Source organism: Furipterus horrens, unplaced genomic scaffold, assembly GCF_987537825.1.
Source record: "Furipterus horrens unplaced genomic scaffold, mFurHor1.1.pri manual_scaffold_15, whole genome shotgun sequence".
NCBI lineage: Eukaryota > Metazoa > Chordata > Mammalia > Chiroptera > Furipteridae > Furipterus > Furipterus horrens.
Genome location: NW_028327185.1, coordinates 26,672,358 through 26,678,558, shown reverse-complemented (window position 1 = coordinate 26,678,558; position 6,201 = coordinate 26,672,358).

Here is a 6,201-nt window from a genome sequence, read left to right as displayed (position 1 = left end):
GAAGATCACATTGGTCAGCACCCCATAGCCATAGAAACTCATGCCAAAATGGAAGGGCCTACTCCCAGCCTCTGACCCCAATAAAAAGCCTGAGCACTCACATGCAGGTATGACTCTGGTTGTGATTCCCAAAGTTTCCGCTCTCTGCAGAGCTGAAATAAATCCTATTTTCATTAGAGGGTTAGAGGTCAGGGCAGGAGATTTGAGTGTTTAACAGGTACAGAGTTCCCGTCTAGGAAGGCAGGAAACTCTTTAGAGACAACGGTGGAACCACAACGTGAATGCACTGAACACCACTGAACTGTACCCCTAAACACAGCTCAAATGGTCAATTTTATGTTATGTATATTTCACAACACAAAAAGTAGAGAGCAAAAAAATAAAATAATTTTTTGTATATCAATCAGTAAATATACTTTCTAGGGTTGGGTTCAGAGTGGACTCTTCCAAGTTTTCAGAACGGGGTTCTTAGGCATCAGACCTGGGTTCTGGGAGTCCGGGCCTGGTGTTAGCAAGCCCCCACAGTAGCTGCTGGTGTCAGGGACTGCCTGGCCCCCCATAAATCTGCTGCTCCTGGCACCAGTGACGGCCTACATCCTTCAAAGGTGTCCTCACCTGCAGACAGGAATTCAGCAGCCTCTCTGTTCCCAGCATCAGCCCCGCTCCCCCATCTGAGCCACCTGCGGAACGTCCCTTCCACTCCCCCGGCCCCTGGCTGCCCCAGACTCAGGCGACTGTCAAGAGGTGACAACTGCCCAACCGCTGACCTGCTGGCTGTGCAGGGGACAGCGTAGCCCACCCTGTGCCGCTTCCGCACCCCAGTCTCAGGGCGCCTTACACACGCGCTCCGCCCTGACCCTCGCCGCCCGCGTCTGCCCTGACCCCAGCCCGCCGCGTCGCGTACTCGGTAACCACCTTGTTCGGCATCTGGCCACTGGCCTCCTCTGCCTCCGCCGACCCCCTGAAACCTAACAGGGGTGAGGCAGAGACTCCACGGATCTGCGTGTGTGGCACACACACAGGATGGAGAGATACAGGAATACACCTGCCAAGAGGGCTCCTTGTGCTCAGCTGGGCCCAAATTCATGACCAGAGTCTGGCAGCCACTGTTCCCAGAGGCCTCTCCTGCTGAGCTGGGCAGCATGTTACCCCGGCTGGGCGTTGTGCTGTGTCGCACTTACCGCTGTAGCCAGTGCTTGGTGGCGTCCCAGCACGTGAACCAGGAGCTCCTGAGCAGCAGCGGAGGAACACGGGGGCCATGCTGTGACACTGTAGGACTGTCTCAGCACAGTGACACCCTAGGGACCCAGCTACTTCCTCTTACCACCCCCCCAGGCCCCTGCCCCAGAGGGAGGTGCTCCCGGGACCAGGGGGCCTCTTCTGACCCAGCCCTGAGCAAACACACCCGACCAGCATCAAGAACCCAGGCTCAACTCTGTGTGGGGTGGGGTCTTCAAAATCTGGCTGGCCTGCCCCCGTAGGCAGAGTCCCCTCTCCCACCGTGACACAGACCACAGCATAGAATGCGTGACTCTCGCTCTGCACAGGGCCAGCTGCCCAGACAACGTAGCAGGTGCGGCTTCCAAGCAGAGCGAGCGGGGCTGTCCTTTCCCTGCACCCCCTGCCTGGACCTGATGTCTAAGTGAGCACAGCTGTCACCCAGAGATGGTGACCCACGCACCTCAGGTGGCTAACACAGGTGCGCATCAGGAGACTGCCGGGGACAAGTGAGGCATCAAACAACCGCAGGTACACAGGAGGCAGGGCTCCCGGCAGCAGACTGGAAGCCTCCCAGCACCCACGGCAAGAGCAGTGCCCACCCAGCACGCTGGGGGTCCCTGGCTGTGACCTCCTCACGCCCTCACATGGCTCCATCTCCGCTCAGCCTCAGACTCACCCTGACTTCTCGCCAGATCGTCCTCACGATTGCCCTCAGGGTGGAGCTGTCACTCTGGGACAGATGAGCATAGTGAGGCTCAAAGACCCCACAGCCACAGAGCGAGGGCAGAGCCACTGACCCCAGGGCTGCCTACTTCACGTTCACCCACTCGGGTAGAGGGCAGAGGTGAACGGAGATGTCAGCAAAGTGACCTTTCTGAGGGCCAGAGGAGGTGTGAAAAAGCCAGCGTCAGCCAGAGGGCAGGGGACAGGCAGCAAGAGCCCAAACCCCAGACAGAGCCGCCCCAGGGCAGGCGGGCTGCATGGGGACAGGGGACGGGGCTACCATGAGTGTCCAAGGGAAAAGGTAGGACGGTTTCCACGAGACATCACAGTCATCACACACTTCCAAACAAAGAAGCATTAATAATAGAACTTTCTTTTAATAATATGATTTGATCATTTTCCATTTCTGGGCAGCATGAGGTAGGTGGGAGGGAAGAAAGGGAAGCCTCCCACTTGCCAAAGTCCACTCAAAAAGGATGACAACGAGTCCTTATGACTCAACAGTCTCAAAAAAGAAAAAAGAACCCTCAACAAAATGAAAAGACAACCTACTGAATGGGAGAACATAGTCTCAAAAGATACCTCCCATAAGGGGTTAATATCCAAAATTTATAAGGAACTCATACAACTTAACATGGAAAACAATCCTATTTAAAAACAGACAGAGGATTTGAATAGATACTTCTCTAAAGAGGACACGCAGCTGGCCAATAGACACATGAAAAGATGCTCAATGTCACTAATCATCAGAGATGCAAATTAAAAACACAGTGAGATACCACCTCACACCTGTCAGAACAACTATCACCGATAAATCCACACACAACAAGTGCTGGCGAGGACGTGGAGAAAGGGGACCCTCGTGCACCGTGGGTGGGAATGCAGACTGGTGCAGCCACTGTGGAAAGCAGTGTGGAATTTCCTCAAAAAATTTAAAATGGAACTGCCTTATAACCCAGCAATTCCACTTCTGGGTATTTACCCAAAGAAACCCAAAACACTAATTTGAAAAGATATCTGCACCCCTACATTCCCTGCAGCATCATTTACAATAGCCAAAATGCAAGAAAGCAACCCAAGTGCCCATCAACAGACGAGTGGATAAAAGTTGTGGTACATTTACACAATGGAGTATTACTCAGCCATAAATAACGGGGTTCTGCCATTTGCGACAATATACGTGCATCTAGAGGGCACTGTGCTAAGTGAAATAAGTCAACCAGAGAAAGGCAAATGCCATATGATTTCACATTGATGTGGAATTTTTAAAAATCAAAGTAAACAAATGAAACGAAATGAAACCAGGCTCACAGAAACGGAGACCAGATGGTAGTCAGTGGGCAGGGGAGGGAGAGGGGAGTGTAAACAGGTGAGGGGACTGTAGTCAGTAGCAGTGTCACACCTCTGCATGGTGACAGATGTGACCGCCACACTGGTGATCGTATCGTAAGGGATGTAAATGTCAAATCACTATGCTGTACATCTGAAACTAATATAATTTTGTATGCCAACTATACTTTAATGAAAATGTTTTAAAAGAAAAGAAGAGTTGGGCCACAAAGAATTGACAGAGGTTAAAGAAGACTGATTTTCGACCTGGAGCATCTGTGTGCCAAGAGACTAAAAGCCAAAGAAAAAAAGTGTGTGTGTGACCGTGTGCATGCACGCACGCATGTGTCGTGAGTGTGCACATGCATGTGTGAATGCGTGAGCATGCATTTGTGTGCATGCGTGCCTGCACGTGTCCATGTGCATGTGTGTGGGTGTGTCTGTGTGCGCATGTGCGTGCACGCACACGTGTGTGTCTTCGATAAGCTAGTATCCCCGGGAGAACACAGGCTCCCTGTCAGAAAACCCACCAGAGAGACAAGACAAAGGAGGAAGAAGTGACAGGTGCCTTCAGAGATGTCATCACAGGTGCGCTGTGAGGACAGGCTGGGGGCTGACAAGGAGGGGCTCCGGTTGGGAGTCCATGGTCCAGAAGCCCCTGTCAAGAGCCCCTGAGGGCACAGCATGGGGGCATCTGCTCCTGAAGGGTCGCGGCCTGCTTCACACCCCCAACCACACCCAATGGGTGGTGTCTCCGAGCTGCCACCACACCCGGACGTCCTCTGAGCCAGGACAACCTCTGTGCACAGCCTACTGGGGCCTGTCCGAAGCTGGGCCACGGAGGGGATGGGGAGCAGCGGGGCGGAGGGCCTTGTGTTTTACCAGATTAGAGGATAAACTTCCATCACCATAGAGATGGATTTCTTCTTTACCACCATCCTCCTAGCACTATTCTGGAAACAAAAAACCTCTGAAAACTCCCTCTTGGGTTGAATAATTCGCATGTGTTTGCAAGAAGGACATCCAGCTCCCAGTTTATAAGGACAAACACAAAGAGCAAGAAGAAATAAATCCCCAAAAAAGGGTGAACCCAGGGACAAAAGCCTTCAGCCTCAGGAGGGTGCCCCATTTACAAGGCTGAGTGACAAACACAAAGAGAAACAGTTCAAAACACAAAGAGTCAGCAAACTGTGCTTCTGGTGACTTCTGTTTCTGAGAGCAGCCTCTAAATTTAAATCTCTAGCAAATCCAACATTTAAATGCAATAGGTCTCACAGACCCACAGAGGAACCTGGCACAAAAGTCTCACAGAATCTGTAACTCTTTTCAAGGGAAGCGCCTCACTACATAAAATTGTGGTCCATGAAAACAGAAATGAAATCGGAACTGCCGAGCTAAGTGCATGCACATTAATAAATATTAGGCTTCCGAGGGCTGGGAACCACACTGCGGGTGGAGGTGGGGGATGTGTGTGAGTGGAAGCGGAAGCTAACCCAACCTATAAACAGGATTAAAAGCTGACCCCAGGGCCTGGCAGGTAGCTCAGCTGGTTAGAGCACTGTCTCGATACGCCAAGGTTGCAGGTTGGATCCCCAGGGTCAGGGCACATACAGGAACCAATCAATGAATGCATCAATTGAGTGCAACAACAAACTGATGTCTCTCTCTCCTCTCCTTTGACCCAAGTCCCTGGAGGGGCAAGCAGAAGCAGTGTCGGCAGTAGCAGCTGGCTGGCACCTGGATGCCCCAAGGAAGGACCGAGGCCCAGGGACACCAACCCAGAGGCCAGGAGCTAGGGACTCGGGCAGAGACCCACCCAGGCCTAGAGTCCCCCTCTGGCAGCGTCAGCCAGGAGCATGACCCAATATCAGACTCAAAGCGGGGGAGGGAGCCCTGCACAGGCACTTTGTTCCAAATAGAAACTTAGAAACTGCCCAGGCAGCTCTACGCAGAGGTTACAAAACATGGGGAAGCCGTGTTTCTGCAGCAAAATGCAGAACCGACACTGTGACGGGCACCCAGGCTTCCAGCCTGCGGCAGACCGTGCGTGCGCCCTGCCCGGCGCCGAGCCAGCATGGCCTGCACCAGAGGGGTGCTCTGTTGCAAAGAGGGTCTTCACGGCATAGTTTTAAGTTTTGTAACGTCTCTGCGTCATTCAACGACAGCAAATTATGGAATGTTTCTGTGAGCACGCTCAAGACCTCCGCCAACTCTCTTCCTCTTCTTTATGCAAATAAAGGACTTCTCAGAAAAGGAGATATGTCCAATATTTATGTGCCATCTGTTCACATGCAAAATTAATTCTCTAAGGAAAAAATGCATACTTTGCTGAACTGTGCCTTTCTCTGCCTCGTTTTAACAAAATGCGCTTTTCTGTGTTGCATTGTGGCAGCGGAACCAGGACTGCTATAAACTGAGTGAAGAGCTCATAATTAAAAACAAAACATAGGCCCTGGCTGGTGTGCTCAGTGGATTGAACGCCAGCTTGAAAACCAAAGTGTCACCGGTTCGATTCCCAATCAGGGCACATGCCTGAGTTGCGGGCCCGGTTCCCAATTGGGGACACGCAAGAGGCAACCACACATTGATGCTTCTCTCCCTCTCTTTCTCCTTCCCTTCCCCTTTAAAATAAATTTAAAATCTTAAAAAAAAAAAGTCAACTAATGAATGCACGAACCAATGAATGCATGAATAAGTGGGACAAATCAATTTCCTTCTCTCATTCTCTCCCTCCTTCCTCTCGCTCTCTAAAATCAATAAATTAAAAAACAAAACAAAACATCATTTTCTGGCCCAGCTTTACTAACTGAAGACATGCAGTTGTTTTAACGTGCAAAAATTTCAACTTCCATTCTCAAAAACAACACTGGTTTCTTCAGCAACTACCTCAGAAGGACAGAGAAACAAAATTTGTTTGAAAACCGCAAC